The sequence below is a fragment of the Monodon monoceros genome, unplaced genomic scaffold (assembly GCF_005190385.1).
Source record: "Monodon monoceros isolate NGI ecotype Baffin Bay Population unplaced genomic scaffold, NGI_Narwhal_1 Super_Scaffold_10, whole genome shotgun sequence".
In the NCBI taxonomy this organism is placed as follows: Eukaryota; Metazoa; Chordata; class Mammalia; order Artiodactyla; family Monodontidae; genus Monodon; species Monodon monoceros.
This window is the reverse complement of record NW_021703766.1, coordinates 21,562,340-21,582,441: the sequence shown is the minus strand read 5'-3', so window position 1 is coordinate 21,582,441 and position 20,102 is coordinate 21,562,340. Positions and strand designations below refer to the sequence as shown.

At 37.9% G+C, this 20,102-nt stretch overlaps 1 pseudogene; it reads right to left on the bottom strand.

Annotated features, from left to right (window-relative positions):
- Positions 1–1,081: 1,081 nt before the first annotated feature.
- Positions 1,082–20,102, bottom strand: part of LOC114902926 — a 137,034-nt pseudogene continuing 118,013 nt past the window's right edge.

The following is a 20,102-nucleotide window of genomic DNA, read 5'->3' as shown; positions in this document are numbered from 1 at the left end:
GGGGGTTGTAGCATTCCTTTAAACTGGATCTGTGCATTTTATCTCAATGAAGAGACGCTCCACAGTTTACTTAGAAAAGTGATCATATAGCCTTTCAGAGACTCAGCCATTTGCTGTCAAGCTGCCATCCCTGGAGAAATTGCCCCTAATTCCAGAGCAGTTGGAACTATGGAAGTGAAAGTTGTTTCACTGTAACACGTTTTCTTCTTCCATAACAACCTTTTGACATAATTTTCCTGTTTTAACATCAGTATTAGTACAGTTCTCCAGAGAAACAGAATAAATAGGATATATATAGAGAGAGTTAGAGAGCCAATGGTGTAAATCCAGTCTGAGTCTGAAGGCTTGAGAACCAGGAATGATGATGGTGTAAGTCCCAGTCGAAGTTTAGGAGAAAACCAATGTCCCATCTCAAACGCTCAGTCAGAAAGCAAACTCAACCTTCCTCCATCTTTTAGTTCTATTCAGGCCTTCAATGGATTGTATGATGCCCACCAACATTAGGGAGGGCCATCTCCTTTACTCAGTCCCCCAACTGAAATGCTAATCTCTTCTCGAAACATTCTTACAAACACACCCAGAAAAAAACGTTTAACTAGATGTCTGGGCATTCTGTGGCCCAGTCAAGTTGACATATAAAATTAACCATAATACCATCTGATCAGATAGGGTATATTTACCTCCTTCTCCTCAAAGATAAGCAGTTAGTGAATATTGAATAGTATCAGGTCTATGTGGACCTCGTCAACTTACTACTTCACCACAGGTTCTTCTTAAGAAGATCACAGATAACAAGGACATATAAGGGAAAGGATGATAAAAATGTCTTCCTTGACCTCTATGTATACCTGAAAATTGGGGAGATTGTATATGGACAGAACAATGTCACACTCAGAGACTGGAGGAAAGGACAATCATAACTTTCTCCCCTTTCTTTTTTCCCACCCATGATAAGGAACACCTGGAGAGAGAGAGTCCTATTCAAAATAGAACTAAAAAGAAATTGAAAGGGCATTAAAAGAGCTGGAGTGTGATTTTTTTTTTTAACCAGCTTCATTCACTTTATTTTTCTCATATAAAACTATGTGGTGGCTACAGCTGGCACCTGCGTCCCCTGCATGGAAACTCTGGTGGGGGTCTTTACAAGATGGTCAGTGAATTCATGATACGGAGACTTGGTGAACACTGTCTCTTTCCAGAGATCAGGAGTGAGATAACTGTAGGTCTTGGAAATGGCATCAAAAGTGGCCTTGGCGAAATTGCCCAGGGTGGCAGTGCAGCCCCTGGCAGAGATGTAGCAGTTGTCAATTCCAGCCATTATCAGTAGCTTCTTGGGCACAGGGGCTAAGACAATGCCCGTGCCCCTGGGGGCAGGGATGAGGCACACCAGCACAGAGCCACAGTGCCCAGTCACCTTGCAAGGGATGGTATGGGGCTTGCCAATCTTGTTCCCCCAGTAGCCTTGCTGCACTGGGACGATGGAGAGCTTGGCTTGAATGATGGCCCCACGGATGGCAGTGGCTTACCTCCTTAGAGCACTTGACACCCAAACCACATTGTCCGTTGTAATCCCCGGTGGCAACAGATGCCTTGAACTTGGTCCGATGGCCAGCACAGGTCTGCTTTTGCACAGGCATAATCTTCAAAACCTCACCCTTGAGGGATGCCCCCAAGAAAAAGTCAATGATCTCAGACTCCTTGATGGGTAGAGAGAAGAGATAGATCTGCTCCAGGGACTTGATCTTCATGTCCTTGACCAGGCGGCCCAGCTTGGTGACAGGGAGCCTCTCCTCGTCCTCGGCCTTGCCTCTGTGAGCTCCGTGGCCTTAGCCCCGGCCCAGGACCCCTAGGCTGAAGCCTCTGAGGAAGCCACCTCAGCCTCCCATTCCAGGGCCCCCAGGGCCTCCAGGGCCTCCGGGCCCTCCCGCAGCACCAGCATCATCTGCCGCTTGGTGTTTTTACGGATAAGAAATTGAATGTGATTCTTGAAAGACTTGGTGCTGCCTGGAGATTTGACTGTAGGTAGGCCAATTCTTACCCCACTCTCCCACACACATACATAAAACAGACATAACATGAGCAATGTATAATAGCACTTAAGAAAATTATAGGACAAGAGAAAAGGAGGAAATTAGAAGTGAGTGGGGAGAAACTGAGATATTTTGCATGCGTATTTTGTGACAGGCTCTGTGTTTGGCTCTATCTCAAATCCTACCTGCACTATTGTATCAAATGGAACAGGACCCATTTCAAACACCCCCTGCTGGTTTCCAACTGTGTTAGCATCTTAGATGAAGAAACATATCTTCTCCTTTCAGTGTTGCCCATCTCACGATGTTTTCACACAGCAGAGTAACCTTTCTCAAAAGCAACCTGAAGATAACACTGCACCCCCTACTTGAAACCACTCAATAACCTTCAAAGCCCTTGATAAAGTTTAAGATATTAGGCTAAGTTTACAAGGCTCTTTGCGATTTGGTACTGCTTATTCTCAGATTTTATCGCTTTTTTCTCCTATCTCTCAGAGTTTATTTTCTCTTTGTTCTCAGATTTTATCTCCTTCTTCCTATCATTCCAAGTAAACATAGACACTCCACATTCATGAAAGTATATCTTCTCTCAGATCTTCTCATGTACCATGTGCCATTCACACATGAAGATCCATCAGTCTGTAAAAGCTTCCCCAAATAGTCCACTGTCTACTCCTATGCCCACCGTCTCTGAATGCACAGTTTATATTCATCCTTCAGGTCTCACATCCAAATACAAGTCCAAAGCCCTTCTTAGTGCTCTCTAGTTCCTTGTACGTATTTGTCCTAAACTTATCTCTGAGTTTCTGCACATGTAGAGAAATTGTTTTTGCCTATTTTATTCCTAGCACCTGGCATAGTAACTGACCTTGATAGCCTCCCCCAAGTTGTATTTCAAATCAAAGATTATCAGTGGCTCAAGAAGATACATTTATCCTGAAGTCATACCAAAACATAAAGTGCCCTAAGTATTGAATGATTCTGAGTGACAACACTGGGGAAGTGACTGTCAGTGTGGACATACACACACATACACACACATATATGATAATAAGCGATTTCAGTGATTAAGCGCTTGGGAGTCACCAACAACTTCCTGAGGTCACATGTCCACAAGTAGAAGTGTTTTTGCACTTGTAAGTTGGAAATGCACCCATTCATTCATTCAATCATTGATTCATTTATCCACATCTACTTTGTGATCATATTAAGCTTGCCCCAAGGACCAAAAATCAAAGATATATTTCATGATTTCAAAGTGCTCAAAGCTCAGTGGAAAAAGAAAAGCATTATGAAGTCAAAAAGATACAAAATAGTAGATGAATCATCAGTCTTCCACCCTCAAGAAGCTATGTCCTCAGTGGTGATGTACAGCATGTAACTTTTATCTGTGTCAAGAAATAAAAAGCTGATATCAGCATTGCAGAAGATGTGTTCTGCTCAGTTATAGTAGGTATATTTGAAAATGCTTTCGTTTTACTTTTGTGTCCCTGGAACTATGGGTTCTCCGTTTTCTGCAGTCATTCAAGATCTCACCCCAGGTTATCCCGTGAGGAAAGGGATGGGGTAATGAATGTGTCAGAACATACAAGTCCAGTTCTGGAAGTGCTGATAGCTGACTCTGTGACCTTAGGCAAGTTGCTTCTCTTCTCTTGGTCTTGGCTATTTTCTTTATATAAATCTAGACATAGATCAGGATGATTAAATGTGAGGTTGTAAATAAATGTAAGCTTTATTGCCTAAAGAAAGTGTTCAACAAAATTGGAAGACTTTTTTTCCACTTGGAATAAAATTTAAAACATCTATGGACCTTTGTTGATATTTGTATTTGTAAATTTTTAAAAAATCTTGGGACAAAATCCTCTTTCTTTGCTCTTTTCTGATATGAATTTTTTGGCATCAGTGCCTTCAGAATCCTTTGTCCCTTGTCCACAGAATTGCATGCATTTCCCAGTAATTCTCCATTTCTACTCCATGGCCACTTGTTGTCCAGATATTTCTCTCTGATGTTCCTATAATGGGAAATATAACACAATAATCAACACATTTGTCCTCAGTACAGAGAACTTTTGAATGCTGCTTTATTTCAAGCATAAACTTTAAAAAGTTTGGGAGACTCTGGAACACAGTGGAAAAAATCTAGAGTGGACTAAGAGAAGACAAGCAAGCAATATATTATGTGAACACATCTAATTCAAAATTCTCAGGCTCTTTTTTCCAGAAAGAACATTGGCATGATTTTTTAAAAAAGAAAGAAAAAGAGCTATGTCTGGCTTTATTATTCACAGACTCTGTAAAGTTGGTTGTTTCTTTGGGCCTTAGTTTCCACAACAACAACAAAAAATGAATATTGGAGTAAAAGAAAGCCTGTTTTTGTAAGCTTGAATTTTTATGCAAAAATTACTTGCATATATATGAAATATAAATCTAAAAATATATATACTTATGCATGCTTATATGTATATTATTATGTATAAAACAAAACAGACAAGTTTGACTAAACCAGGGTTCTGGTGCCAAAGCCAAAATCACTGGGCATCTTTTTCCAATGTTGAGCCCATCCAAAAATACCTATATGAGTATGTGTGCACACATGCACTCTTTTGCACACACATACACACACACACATATACACGAAATCAGGTTGTAGAGTCAAATTTTATATAAATATTTGAATTGATTATGATAAAAAGACTTACAAAGGTGTAAAAGCAATCACTTAAAATTATAGTTTCCATAAATGTCATTAATCTTACTAGATGTTGACAAACTGCTTTAAAATGCATTGATTCATATGTCTACTACGAAGTGTAACTGTGAATCTTAGCCAGTGATTAGAATTATAGCGTTTTTATTAATTTATTCCAGTCTTACAGACATATATCCATATGTCACTATTTTTATTGACTTAACTACTAGAAAGGTAGATAAACTCTTCATATACCTGTTGAACTCTTCTGTTTTTTTCTTTTGTGAATTGTCTTCAATACTCTTGTTGCATTTTTCTATTTAGTGTATAGTATAGATATAGTGAATCTTAGGTACTGCAAATACTTCTTTCCAAATCTATTGTTTTGTCTGTTTCCTTTTTTATGGTATGTAAATCAGTAAGATTTATAATTTCTATCTTGTCAAATAGTGTTTGATTTCTAGTTTTTCAGATGTAATGGTTATACATGAAGTTCTTAAAAGGGCCTACAGTGCTCTATGTGACCTGATTCAATTCTCTCTCTCAATCCCCCTCCCCCACCCCACTCAGTTTCTTGTAGCCACATACCTACCTTGCTTTTCCTTAAAGACCCAAGGCACACTCCCACATTAGAACCTTTATATCAACTCTTGCCTTTGCTCAGGGTTCTCTGGTCCAAGGAATCTGCCTGAATAATTAGTTCACCTTGCTCAAGTCTTCGCTCAAGTGCCACATTTTCAGTCCTATCTTTTGGCATTAATTAGTATTGTAATCTGACCTACTCTCTACCCACCCACTCTGACTTCAGCATTCACAGCCTCTCTTTCACTGCTTTATGCTCTTTATTCCTTTTTTTCTATAGCATTTGTTATTTCCTGACAAAATCAATCATATAATTGTTTATTTTGCTTGTTATTTATTGTCTGCTACTTATTAAACATGGAGCTCTGTGTTTTGTTCATTTATGTGCCTCAAACACGGAGCATAAACAAGGTGCAGTAAATATGTAGGAATGAAGGATGCATTATCTTTCTAGTTTTACATGTGAGATTTTTTTCACATCATTTTGTTATTATCATTATTTTTACATTTAGGTTTGGTCTCTATCCTAAATGGGCTTTATTTTTTCTGCATAGTATAGCAGAGTGGTCCACTTTTATTAACTTCTAGATGGATAGTGGTTGTTCCAGCTTTATTTTATAAATAGCACACTTCTCTTTCCTCTAAATTAAAATAACATCTCTATTATACCTTAAATTATGGTACATATTTAAAGCCAAGTCTGGATCTTCTTTTCTTTTTCCATGACCTTTTTTTCCCCATCCAGTGTTATACTGATTTGATTAAGGTAGCTTGAGAGTATGATCTCTCCATTTAAAACTGTACCCCCTTTGCATGGGCAATTTCCCTCTACCTTGCTTAATTTTCCACTTCTAACATACTTTTCAAGTTATAGCCTACCATACAATTTTACTTATTGTGTTAATGGATTATATTTCATTTATCCTCTCTAGAATATGTGTTTAATGAGGTCAAGGGTTTTGTTTCTTTTGTTCTTATTTATCCCTATGTGTCAAGAAGGACAAATATATGGGCATTCATGCCCAATAATACCTTTAAAAATGAAAAAGTCGATTTTGATTTCTAGAAGTGCATTGTTACAACAGAAAAAGACTATTGTTAAATGTATTTCTTCATCACCTTACCAAATATATAATTAATTCTAGTATAATATTTTAAGATTCTCTAGGTAAGCAGTCACCTCACCATCAAAACAAGAGATTATTTTAATATCTTCCAAGTGTTTTATCTTTTTAAAAAAATTTTCCTTCTTATCTTATTTGTTGGAACCTCAATATATTGTTGAATAATACTGGGTATAGTGAATATTCCTGCACAATGTCTGCGTCAGTGTGTGTCACCTGGTTAACACTCCATAAATCTCTGTTGAATGAAATTTGCTGAAGGAAACCATTTATTATATAATGCTAAATTAAAAATAAAGCATAAAATGCCGTGTGGAAGAAACCAGTCAAGAAAGAGTACAACCTGTCTAATTCAAATTTTATGAAGTTCAAGAACAGGCAAAATTAATATATTGATGATAGACATCAGAAGAGTGGTTTCTCTGGAGAGGGTGTTGACTGGGATGAGCAGGAGTTCTGGGATGTTGTGCTGCAAATGTGCCTAGAATAGTTCCTGACATACAGTAGCATGTTCATTATATATTTGTTGAATGAGTGAATATACTTGAAGTGCACTAAAATTCTCACAATGGGCTTAAGTATCACTTGGAAGCAGATTTCGAGTGTCTTCTACCTCTGATGGAATTGTGTTTGCATCTGCCAAGATAGGGTGTGAATGAGCAATGGGGCATTCTCTGAAAGAAAAGTCCTCTTTCTTAGCTCAAATGGCAAGTCGTGTAGCACAGCAGAAAAAAATGGATGATATTTAATGTCTGGAAGATTCACTTGGAATCCTGATTTCACCACATTCTCTTTTTGTGAAGTTTGCCTGGCTGCCCGTATATTCAGAGACCAATTTTCTTCATCCACAAAACAGAAATGTTTCTGAAATTGAGTGAGATGATAGTACTCAGCCTCTACTAAGCATTCACTACATGCCACCCTCTATGCTAAGAACATTGCATATGTTACCACATTTCTTGTGTGTGAAATATGTGAATTACTTAGCATAGAACTCAATAAATATGCATTTCTCCTCTACGGTGATTGAATTTTTAAGACCCCTCCAATCAGCTTTCTATATGTTTTATATTACCTAATTTCTTTTCTTTACATTTTGTAAATTATTCTAGACGGTACTTTGCTGCCCTTTCCCTAAAGACTTTAAATTCCATTGCCTTCTTGAGTTGCATAAATACATTGGATTACCAAATTTTAGTGTGGTGATGGCATGTAATCTTTTCCAAAATAAATATGGTATTATCACTGGTCAAGGGTCATCTGAAAGCTTTAGGATACTTTGGGTGAAGTAGAATTGTTTTCTTTCCATTTTTTGACAACGCTCTGCCTTTCAGTCATAGACTTTTGTTTTGTTCTCTGAAACAGCATAGTTCTCTGACAAGCTTGAGATAGGTGAATATCAAAATCCCCATGAGTATATCACACATAAAACAAGTAAGGTGACAATAGCACTATTTTATAAATGTAAACTTTGGAAGAAGTGGCATATTCAATTTAAGATTTCTTGAATCAGCAAAGGGAGTGGAATTTGGAATAGATTCGCATGGAGAATAAGAACGGTTGAGTAAAGAAGGGTAGATGGATTTCTGGGCTTCCAGGGACTTATGCCAACCTAGGAGCTGCCTTGGTTAAGAGTGTGGAGAAGCAATGTTTGCAGAAGAGATGCCATAAAAGAGGGAGAGAAATATTGATGGAGGCTTCTTCCTGAAATGTGGGTTTAAGAAGGTCACTGGTTGAATGGGCGGGTGCAAGGACTTAACTTGAATCACATTAACAGTGTCAGAACAAGAAGGAGTTGATGCCCCTTTAGTTTCACCTAAATTTATCCATAGCGATATTTGTGGAGTGTCCACTATATGCCAAGCTCTATGCTAGGTCTTTCCAGGAGTTATTGCATTTACTATTCAGAGCAGCCTCTGAGTTAGGGATTACAAACCCAGATGAAGAAATTGAGGCTAAGGGAGGTGAAGTGGAAGAAATGAGAAAAAACATGTATAAAAACTTTTTCCTCATCTGGAACACAAATGAGAATGAGGCATGTGTTTTTAAAAAGTACTAAGATTTCTCTTTCCACCACCCCACCCCACCAGCTTTTTTTAATGTCCCCGAAAGGCTGGGATTAGGAATCCTCCCACAGCTCATCTCTCTTGAGAGCTTTCCTAACGCTGCTTCTGATTAAACTAACTGATTAGACCCAATGGCATAAGGCACAGCTTCTGTCCTTTGAGAAAGAACAAATAAGAATGAAGTGTTAGATTGCAAAGTAAGTATGTATTCTGTTCAAGTGTCAACCATCTGTTGCAGTTGTTTAAAAAGCAGACATAAGTCAACTGTTGAGGTGAGATGTTTACCATTGCAAACACACAGTAAGTTTATGACACTAATAGAGATTCGTTGTTCTACCATGTGCCTGGAAGCTGCAGTGGGATTCTGCTGATGTCTTGGGAAGCCCACCTTCCGGTGAGGGTACAGGTCATAGCTCCAGGTAGCTGATGATTAAGTACTAGTCTTAAGTATTTCAGAACTGGAAAGCCTTCTTAAAGGATCAACATTTTGTTTACAGATGGAAAAACTGAGATAAGTGAGGGCAGGGAACTGCTTATTTTATACTTAAAATTTCAGTGCTTACAGTTTTCTGTGGAAATTTTATGTTTGCACATAGGGTTCTCCCTCAGGTGTATTAAGTCCCTAAAGGAAGGGACACAATTGTCCCTATGTTAGCTGCATAGACTAGTACCCAAACATCACAGTGTCTAGGATATGTTGTAAAAGATAGTTGTAAGATGGGTGGAGGTTTTTCTAACAAGGCCAAAAAGCACAGAGAATTTGCACACCCCCTTAGCTCCAGAGTCTTGCCTTTCTTTGCCTTATCAATTTCTTCATTGAATAAGCTGAACGTTCTGCCAAACTGTGGCTTCTGATACTTCTCTTCAATGAAAACAACTGGAATTAGACTGCAAGTTAGTCTCAGTTTACATTACAGGAGTCAATTTAAACCCAACTATAAAGAATACTGCCCAAACAAGGAAAACCACTTTTCTTTTGACATAGCTCACTGTGTTTCTGAGTGAATGAATAAATCCTTTTGATAGAAGTGAGTTTTGACCTTTTGTATTATTGGGTAAATCTAGTCTCCAGGACAGTCAGTGGAGAACGTTATAGACATCATGGACAGGGCTGTCCCCAGCCCAGTTTCATTGGCATCTGCAGTTAGGCTGTGGAAGTGGAAGTCATTCTTTGACATTGCTGACTTGGGATCATCCACCAGGATGACATTGCACAGAGTTAGTTCTCTTTCATTGATTTTAAGTGTGCCTTTTTGTAATTCTGTAATTTGTTTCTAGCTTTGCCATCACTAGTAACACATCCCTGGACAACTTCCTTCTCTCTCTGTTGATCTTCCAATGTTGATAAGAGATTTAATCTTCTCTTTGTGATTCAGAATTGCAAAACCCCTTCACTTATTCCTCACCAGACTTACTATCCAGACCATGGGACCTATTCCTGTGGAAACATTCCAGTTGTCAGTGACTCTATTAAAACGAAATGTTCAGATTCAGCCAATGGAATTTGTGAGGAATATTTAATTGTGCTAATAGCACTCCTTATCTAAGTTCCTAACTAATTGAATGCATATTCAGGGAGCCAGGTAATGACAAGTAATGATTTCAGATTAATTACTGTACCAGGCAACTGTAAACAATTTTAACTCAGGATTTCAGTTGGATACTGACTTTTGCAGCCTTCTCCATGACTTTTGAAAGATCAGTGTGAAATAGAGAGTGAAATGGGCCCACATTTCAATCTAAGGTCTGGCTGATGAAGCCCAGTAAAAGTTTTATTCCCATCGGCCTCTGAAATTAGATTGATGATGTATTTTTTTTCCTACCAAGAGCAGAGGCCACCCGAGTTCATGGAGGGGCAACTCTAAGGTATTTTGGTAATACTGCCCCTTTTGGGGGACTGGGGTGCAAGATTCCTCAGAGGGACTTAAAAAACTAAAATAGGTACCTTCTTACAGCCAAGAGGGGGAAAAAAATGAAAACAAATTATTGCAAGAAAAGTCATTGATTTTCTTCACATTATGCTTAATTTTAACATCAGAGCTGCTGTGTAAAAAATATAGTCACAAATACCTTAACCTCCCGACTATTTTTATTCTGTGTCCTTACTGTTCCTATGACGTGAGCACCACATCCACCCCAGGATATTTCCTCATACAAATACTCCTCAAATGACCACCTCACCCTCTGACCCAGGAGGATGCTGCCATAAGTCAGTATTCCTTTAATATTTAGAAGAATAAAACTGTCAACATGTCTTACTTGTTATGCATTTATTTGTTCATTGCCTCACTTCCCCTCAAAGATTTAAGTGTACTACAACAAAAAGGCATACAATAATAAAAACAAAACAAAATGAGAGTGAGAAAGTAGGACTGGGGGAAATATTATTAAGAGTAGAAATTCAAAACCATGGTGAAAAATGAAACCAAGTGCTCTGGTCATAAGGGTTTATATGATAGCCACTTTCTCACATCCTTTACCTCCTCTTAGGCACTGTTTTGTTTTTTTTTGGAAGACAATTGTTTTTTGTCATAGAAAAGAATAATACCATTATTTTCTCTTGGACATTTTCATCCAGATGTTTACTGTAGTTTATTTTCAGTGTTTTAGTTTTATTTTGGGCTTGCTTTACTAAAGTTAAGGTGTAGTGCTACAGCTGATGTTAAGAAGAATAGTTTGTACCCTAGGAAAAATACATGAAATGACAAATACAAGATACAGAAAATTAATGGGGATGGTAGAATGCATGTAGCTCAAATTTTTCCAGTTCTGTCAGCAGGAGTTTTTGTTGTCAGAAATATATTGCGCCGCAAAAGAGAGTACTTGAAATATCATTATCACATAGTCCAGACCCCTCCAAATGGATCCCACTCAGTCCAGATGAGTATGACACTCTAATTGCCCTATCTAGGGCGATGTGTCTCTCACATACAGGATTAGTTCTGTTGCAAACAAGAAACTCAAGGAGCTCCAAGTGAGGAGGTGAGGAGCATCTGCACTGAGGAATAGATTCAGAGGGGATCCAGGAGGGTATTGAGATGATTGACATGAAAGGAAGCAGAAACATCAAGTTTTAAACCAGTGCTTTCAAGAGGTTGGCAGTAAACAAAGCGAAGAGTTGAAGCAGAAGCTAATAGGATTCAGGGTTAAAAGAAAATATTTGTTTTTGTGGGTTTTGTTGTTTTAAAATAGAAGAAGCAAATAAGTTATAAATTCAGACAAAGAAAAAATGAAGAAAGAGTGGATGAATATATAATAGGAAAATAGGACAACTGACACACAAGATGATGAAGAAAATGGAAAGTTAACTGCTGGTTAGATGGATTCACTTTGGATCTGGGTCACATCTCTTTTTCTGGGAAAGATGGAATGTTGTTGAGGATAGAAAATTCTCCCTCTCCCCTATTCCCAGGCTTACATGATTACTGAACCAACTGTGTCATGAAATAATCTGCAACGTCAGTTAAATGGTGAAATTCCATGATTCTAAGTATCAACCTGTTTGGAGGAGGGCCTGAATCATGGCAGGAAACATCCATCTCTGTAATGGGAATTTTTTATAGATAGGCAAAATGCTTGAAGCCACAAACATTTAGTTAGAGGGAGTTCAGGATAGATCTCTACTATAAAGAAGAATTGGCACCTTAGTCATAGAGACTTAAATAGAATCCCAGTCCTGGGGTATGGGCCAGACATGTCAGAGATGAGGCTCCACACCATAAACATGTTCCCCATTTAGCTGTTTAACTGTTGGAGGGAGACTGCCAAAGACATTTTCCTGATGGGTGCCTAACCCCAGGGCAAGGCACAGAGCTGACCAGAAGAAATTGGAATTAGGAATAAAATGTAACACCAAGACTTCAAGTCAAACTTGTAACAAAAGACATCTTGGATCATACTCTATGAACTCCAAACATCCCATAACTGAACAAGGAATTCATTATTTTAAACAGAAGGAGTGTTTACCCTTTAATATATAATATACGTGAGCCAGATGATTTTGGATTTTATCTTTGAAATGTAAAGCTACTTATTGGTTTGAAATATTTTAGCTTGTACTTTTTTAAACAGAAGCACTATATTAAAATAGTTCATACTTTGGATATTCAACAGAGAAAACTTAGAATTCTATCTCTGCCGTTGGCTGATTCTTTGACCATGGGCAAATTTCAGAAGATTTCTGAGTGTCACTTTTATCATTTGTAAAACAGGGATACTAGTGATAGCAATTTCACAGGGATGTTTTTGAGTTTAAATGATATAAAGTGAATGAAAAGGGCTTAGACATATATCTGCAGAAAATAGAGTAGATTTTTGATCAAGGTGCAGTGGGGTGAATCCCATGATTCCAGAATTCTCTTGGGAAGATGACTAAGGTATTGATTGGAAGAGAGAAAAAAGAGAAAGAACTGCCAAAAAAATCCTAGCTTCTTTAAGGAGAGCTCAAAGGGAAAACACTTATATATAGTCAGAATCATCTTTTAAAATAACAAAATTCTAATGACTGATTTTTTTAAAAAATCACCCAGAGCTGAAATTTCTCACTGTTAGAACTTGACTGGGTTGACATCTTAATACTTCAGACAATTAAGTAGTAGAGACCTCGAAACCAAACCATTGCTCAGTTATCCCAGGGGGAGGTGACAGGTGCAAGGCCAAGAAGGTCAGGGGTCAGTATCACAGCTATTAAGTGGCTGAATTGACCTGACTGGCATTGTATCAGGGAGCCTCATGGCAAAGGTCACGGCACATGATGAGCTGCAGGAACTGGGGTTCACGGTAAAGAATGTGGTGCTTAAAAAGTATGGCAGGGCTTCCCTGGTGGCGCAGTGGTTGGGAGTCTGCCTGCCGATGCAGGGGACACAGGTTCGTGCCCCAGTCCGGGAAGATCCCACATGCCGCGGAGCGGCTGGGCCCGTGAGCCATGGCCGCTGAGCCTGTGCGTCCGGAGACTGTGCTCCGCGACGGGAGAGGCCCGCGTACCGCAAAAAAAAAAAAAGTATGGCAAAAGCAAAGTGGTTACTGGGCATTGTTCTAAGGCAGATACCCATTTATCGCCCAGAGAACAAGAAAAAGCCAGATCCCAGTTACCCAAACTGAACAGGGTCTGGTAGCATAGAGGAAGATGCTCTCACCCTTCAGCTTGAAAGAAAAGAAGGCAGTTAACAGAACCCAGGGAGAGCAATCCTGAGAGAGCTGTGTTACAGGGGCTGTGGCCTTCAGTAGACAGGCACTATCAACCTTTGGCAACCCAACAGGAAGGGAACCCTCTCTTGGTGTTTTACAGAGTTCCTGATGGTAGCCATCAGTGGCCAAATCCAAGTGATACCAGAGGACAGGGAAGGTAACTGATGAGGTCCAGACATATCAGCCTCCCTGGCACAGAGCAAGTAAAGGATGGGGTGTAGATCAGGAGGGATAAACAGAAGATGCCTGTCACACATGCCGAAGATGGCAAGCAAGAAGAGGTGAAGGCCTGTTTTAAATGCAGGCAATATGACTCTGGAGTCCTACTCTCAACCATTATGCCATGCAACCTCTACATAAGAGTAGGTCAGGGTCAGAGAATTACCCTCTAAGTCAGGCTAAGCAGCTGAGAATGTATCGTACAAGTAATATGGACCCTAAAAGAGTTTTAAGTAGTGCAGTTATGCAATCTTATTTATTGATGTGTTTATTGGTTGTTTGATTTCTGTTTTGGATTGAGAAAAACACTCTAATTGGGGTGAAGAATGGAGAACAGTAGGACTGGGCAATATTTTTGAGGAGGAAGGTGTTTAAAGCTTTTGTGCTAACCCGGCTGAGCTAAGAACTCAGGCTTCAGGAATGGAGATGGCAAAAGAGTCTAATTTATTAAAATCTGTGGGATTTATTTGTTAAAATCTATAAATGACTAAGTTGTAGGCAGAAGAAGGAGTATAAGAAGCTTCCCAGATTTCTGTCACAGATGGCAGGTAAATGAACGGGGATTCTTATTATTATTTGTTTGTTGTTGGTTACTTGATTGATTTTTATATATATATATATATATATATATATGTTATAAGCAATATGAGCTGTTTAGTAGGTTGTTATATATAAAAGTTTATAATTTAAAAGATAAATGGAACTGAAGGTACAGATTGAGGGTTACACAGAATAGATGCTAGTAAAAATAACCTGGGATATATGTATAAAATGAAAAGCAAAATCTAATTTCAAGTGAAATACCATGAGATGAAGTAGAACCTTAGAAAAAAAACAGAGAAAGAATAATAATAATGATAATAGCAACAGTGGCAATAAAATATCATTAACAATAGGTAACATATAACACATATTTAGTACAGACTATCCTAAACTTTTTCTAAATATTAAATCATTTAAATTTTACAAAAAAAATACTTATGGGGTAGGCACTAATATTAAAATCATTTAATAGGTGAAAAACAACAATGATTTAGGATTAGGGGGTATAAGGAAATTGTTTAAGATTACACAGTTAGTAATTGCTAAATTGAAATTCAAGCCCAGATCTCTTTACTGAATCTCTGAAGCCTTCTGTTTATTGTCAGAAATGAAGAAGAAGAAAAATTTAAAAAAACATATCATGGAAACCACAATTGGTAAAATTTTCAACCAGAAGGACATTTCAGGAAGGCTTAAGAGTATCAGTGCTTCTGGCAACTGCCTTTTCTTTTAGACATCAGGGTGATGTATCTTCCCTTGTGTTACCAGCCACATAGCACTGCACCATCCATGGCTGCTTCCCTAGATCTGTGGTTCTCAAACTTCAGCATGAATCGGCATCACCTATAGGGCTTGTTAGACTAGAGATTATGTGGCCTCACCCCTAGAGTTTTGGATTCAGTATCTCTGGAATAGAACCTGAGAATTTGTGTTTCTGACAGATTCTCAATTGATGCAGATAATGCCAGTCTAGGGACAATACTTTGAGATCCATTGGTTTAAACCATGTCTACAGCTTTGTAAATAGTCCCAATATTAAACGCTCCAGAATTACCCAGTTTGACTGTTCTATGAGAGCACTGAGTCAACATACCACTTAAACTCTGAAACTCAGCTTTCTAATCTGTAAAATAAGAAAAGTAAGAAAATTGTTTCAGTCCAACAGTTTGTTGGAAGGATTAAATAAGAGAATAGGTGTACAGTAGTTGCCATGTACTAAGGGCTCAATAGGTACCAGCAATTGTTATCAAGTTGCGAAGTCTCATTCTCTCCTGCTTTCCATGCATACCCTGTATTTCAGCCAAACCAAAGTAATTAAAATTTCTCAACAACAATCGTTCTCACATTTCTATGGACACGTACCAATGTAGGTGCTTTGGTCTGCAGTACTCTTTGGCAGCTTTTTTCCTCTCATATTGATAATTAAATGCTCAAGATTCCAGTACATTCTTGAAACAAATGCTTTCACTTTCTCTTCCTGATGCCATCATACTTTTAACTCTATAGTAGACCTTCTCACACTACAATGTTTGCCTCCCTGTCTCCCTGACTAGACTATTGGAGAAACAGTGTCTCATGCATCACAGTAACCACAGGTTCTTGTCTACTACCTGGCACTGAATAAATACTCAATAAATTTGAGTTAAATGAATGAGTGAATTATTTCTAAGCTTTGTTTCCTAAGAAGTGACCATGTTACTCAGTTTTGTCTAGGACACTCAGAAAAAGAGAAACCCAAAATGTCGGAAACCATTAGAATTGTAGTGGAACTGTACACCTCTACTGTCACGGTTTCTCACTATCTAAGACATAGCACAAGGAAGCAGATGGTTTGGAAAGGCATAAAATAAACATGAGTAACACAAAACCTGCCATTCAATAATGCTAATCACACCACAGATTTTGGACAGTGACATCTCCACTTGCTAATAAAACTATTCTGAAACATATGTTCTGGGAAAAGTGAAAATAGATAAAGGAAAGGTAGCAGAATTTCAGCCCTGCCACTTGCTTCAAAGTACTTGCTTTTCTATGAAATCATTGAGTGTACATGAAAACTTTTCATTTCAGAAGGCTCTCTGCATATCTGCAACCCTTCTATCACTTACTTTAAAAAACAACCCATGCTTTCTCTGAAACCCTATCATTTAATTTGCAAATTATTTCATATTCTAAAGCTGAGATTACTTGCATGGGTCCAGGGTTATTTTGTATAGCAGTGACAGTTTTTCAAAAGAAATATTTTTAAGTCAATATATATGTATATATAAACATTGCTTTATGGCTTTTCTAAAGGATCATTTTGACTTGTAAAAGTTTTATAGTTTTGCGTGTTTAGAACTTAAGTCTTCAAACAGATACATCAAATGAATCAGTGAAATTTTTGATCCTATGCAGAAAGTCCTATAATGTATTTGAAATAAAAGCACCATGACCTATTTTTGTACCAGAGAACAAGGTACCAGGTCAGATTCACTAATCCTTTGAAAAGTATCACTATGTAATTTTACCCTTAATAAATTTCCACCTTTGTCAAGTCTCTACTTTTGACCCCAGTCAAAACACTGGATTTTGAATATCATTTCATTTTAATGGTTTATAAAAGTAAAAGATAGCAGTATGTCTAAAATTAATTGATATATTGGAATTTTAACTCATAAATATTTAAATCTCAGAAAAACATATTTGATAATAATCCAAACACAATAATTTCTTAGTATCCTTATCAAACTCTTCTGAATTCATCCCATAAATAATTAGTACTACAAAAGTCTCTAGGTAAGATGCCGGAACTGACTCATTCATCAAACATTTATTTGGTTTGTAATCCAGGCATTCTGCTTGACCCTGCTAATACAACGAAGAATGTCAGACTAGCCTCTTTGGCTCACCAAAAGTCATTGTTGAGTGAAGGAGACAGGCCCTTAGAGAAATGACTATGGCCCAAGAGATAGGGGCTGTGTAAAGATATGAAGTGAACATCATAGAGAACGACACAGAGGATGAAGGGATGAATTAGAAGAGCATCATAGTGACCACTCAATTAATGTGGGATGCACCACTGGGAGAGTACTCAGTGCATCTGATAACAGGAACCTACACACAAAGGAAATCATGCTAACCAGCATGCAAAACAGAGAGAGATGAATATCTGTCTACTTGAGACAATACCAGATTTTAAACTCCAAGAGAGAGTTTAAACTAGTTGTGTCTAGTTTATGTGTCATTGTTAGCCTGGTGCCTGGCACAGTGTCTAGAATATTATTTATTGTGCATGACACTAAATGAAAGAGTAAATGAATGAGTGAACTACAGCTCTTGTCTTATGACAGTAAAGATGGTAGTGAGTGTTGGCACTGAAGATTTCATTGGGTCAAGAGTCTGTGGGAATATGTGTCCTAAGGAATTAGGATTAATCTTGCAGTCTGTAGGGAATCATTAAGGCTAAATATTTAAATCAAACTAAACTAACTTTCTTTCTTTCTTTCAAGAGATATTTATTGAGCATCTACTATGTTCAATGTTAATACAGTAAAGTACAAGTGCACTATGATTCCTGTCCTCATGAAGCTTTTATTATAATGGGCATACTGATAATAAACAAGCATAAAACAAAATAAATGTTCCAACTAAAGCTTGTAATCAGCACTATGAAGCAAAGGTCAGGAGATTACACTTAGCAGCTGAATCCTGCTAGTGTCCTGTTTTATTTACTATCTGGCTTTACACAGAAAAAAATTTACCAACCCCTTCTATAAATGAAACAAGCAGAGATCAACAGAATGGAGAGTAGACCATCTCAGAGCGAATTCCAAGGATGACATTTTAAAGTAGGTGAAATTTAGAAGAGGTATAAAGAGGTATAAAGGTATAAAGGTATAAAGGATGGGAAGAAGTAACCCACAAAGAGATGAGGGGAAAGGGGTATCCCAAAACGGGCAATAGTTGGAGTGAAAGCCAAAGGCTAGAAAAATCTAGGATGTTTGAAGACTGCAGAGATGACAGTGTAATTGGAGGGAATGATCAAGGGGTGAGAAGGAGTTGTTATGAGATGATGTTGGAGATAAAAACAGATAGATTTATCAATCTATCCACCCATCTATCTATCGAGATAAACCTCTGGTGGATGAAAAAACCTTTGTTTAAAGACAGCCCACCTAAGCCTTAGCCTATCAGTAAATACCTTTCAGATTTTGACTATGAATGTTGTTAACAGAAAACCAGTATAGTGATGAAAAAGATAGGCTCTTCTCCAACCATTGCAATAAAGCTGGCATGAAGAAGGTTATTTGTGAGGCAAAGCCAATTAAATCTGCATTTATGCTGATTTTGCAGCAATTCCAGAGAGCTTTTTTTTTTCTTTTGAATGGCAGAGCTGGCAAAATGCTAACAAATTCAATGTACCATGCACCACATGAAGCCCAGAGAGTATTTCTAGAAAATGATGATGGTTTTCTAAACTAGTCGAAAAGGGGAGGGTTATTTTAGCCTTAATGCACTCCACTATATCAAGTTGTTTGCTTGAATTATTTATGTGTATTGCAATTTTTAAACTGGGAGCATCAGAGACATTTATGCCAGTGAGAAGTTAAGGACCTCGTAGGTTGTTCAAGGAGAATGTTAACTAGGGCAAGCAGCAGTGGCTGGAGAAATATGCCCAAGTCACAGGGGCTTCGCGGTCAGACACACCTGGGTATAAAGATGTATTTGGCTACTTTTTAACTGTGTACTGAGGCAATTACAACCCCCACCTTGAGCTTCAGCTTCCAAATCTCTAACCTGGAGATCTACATTCTGATTTAGTACATAAGATTTAGTAATATGCCTAAAGAATGGAATATATAGTAAGTGTGTAATGAATCATAGCTATTGTTATGGTTATTATTATTTTACTCCAGAAAATCCCAATGAGCATAAGAATTCACTAACTGAGCACTGGAGTTACTACTGTGCACAAAGTATGCTGGCTCTTCTAGTGGTAAAGACACAAATTGCATGCACTTAAAATCCATAGCGAATAGACCAGTATTTCATGAATATCCTTGAATGCTTGTTAAAATATTGTTTCCCAGGCACCCACCCAAAACCCAGTGGATCAGAATCTCCAAGAGAATGGCTAAAAGCTATATGTGTCTAACAGACAACCAAACGATGATACCAATCATGTGGAAAGTTTAAGTGATCAGCCATACAGACAAACACAACACAAAATAGGATGGATCCTTGTCTTGAGAGAGGTATACATAAAATGCATTAGGAAAGTCAAGATAGGAGAAAGTTTCCTAAATAAAATTCTCACTTTGTGACTTTGAGAACATGTTTGTGAAAAAGAACAGTTGTTACATACAATTAAAAATAAAATGAATGAGGTTAAATGATTAAAAATAAATCTGAACCAAGATATGAGTATTGAATCTGGGTAAGAAAGTATTTATGTTCAGGCAAGCTTCTAGGATTTGCAGTTGGAAAACCAAGTTTCTCCATCAGCTGAAATGTCATGAAATGTGAGTCATGTGTATTCTGTAAGAAAATGGAGTTTGCTTTGTTCAAATCCAAATAGTGAAATATTGTGAGCAACTAAGGAACTGCCTATAGTAAGTATGCACAGCAGGCTGCCCCGCTTTCCATGAAGGAGCACACCATAAGAAGGTGGGTGTCAGCA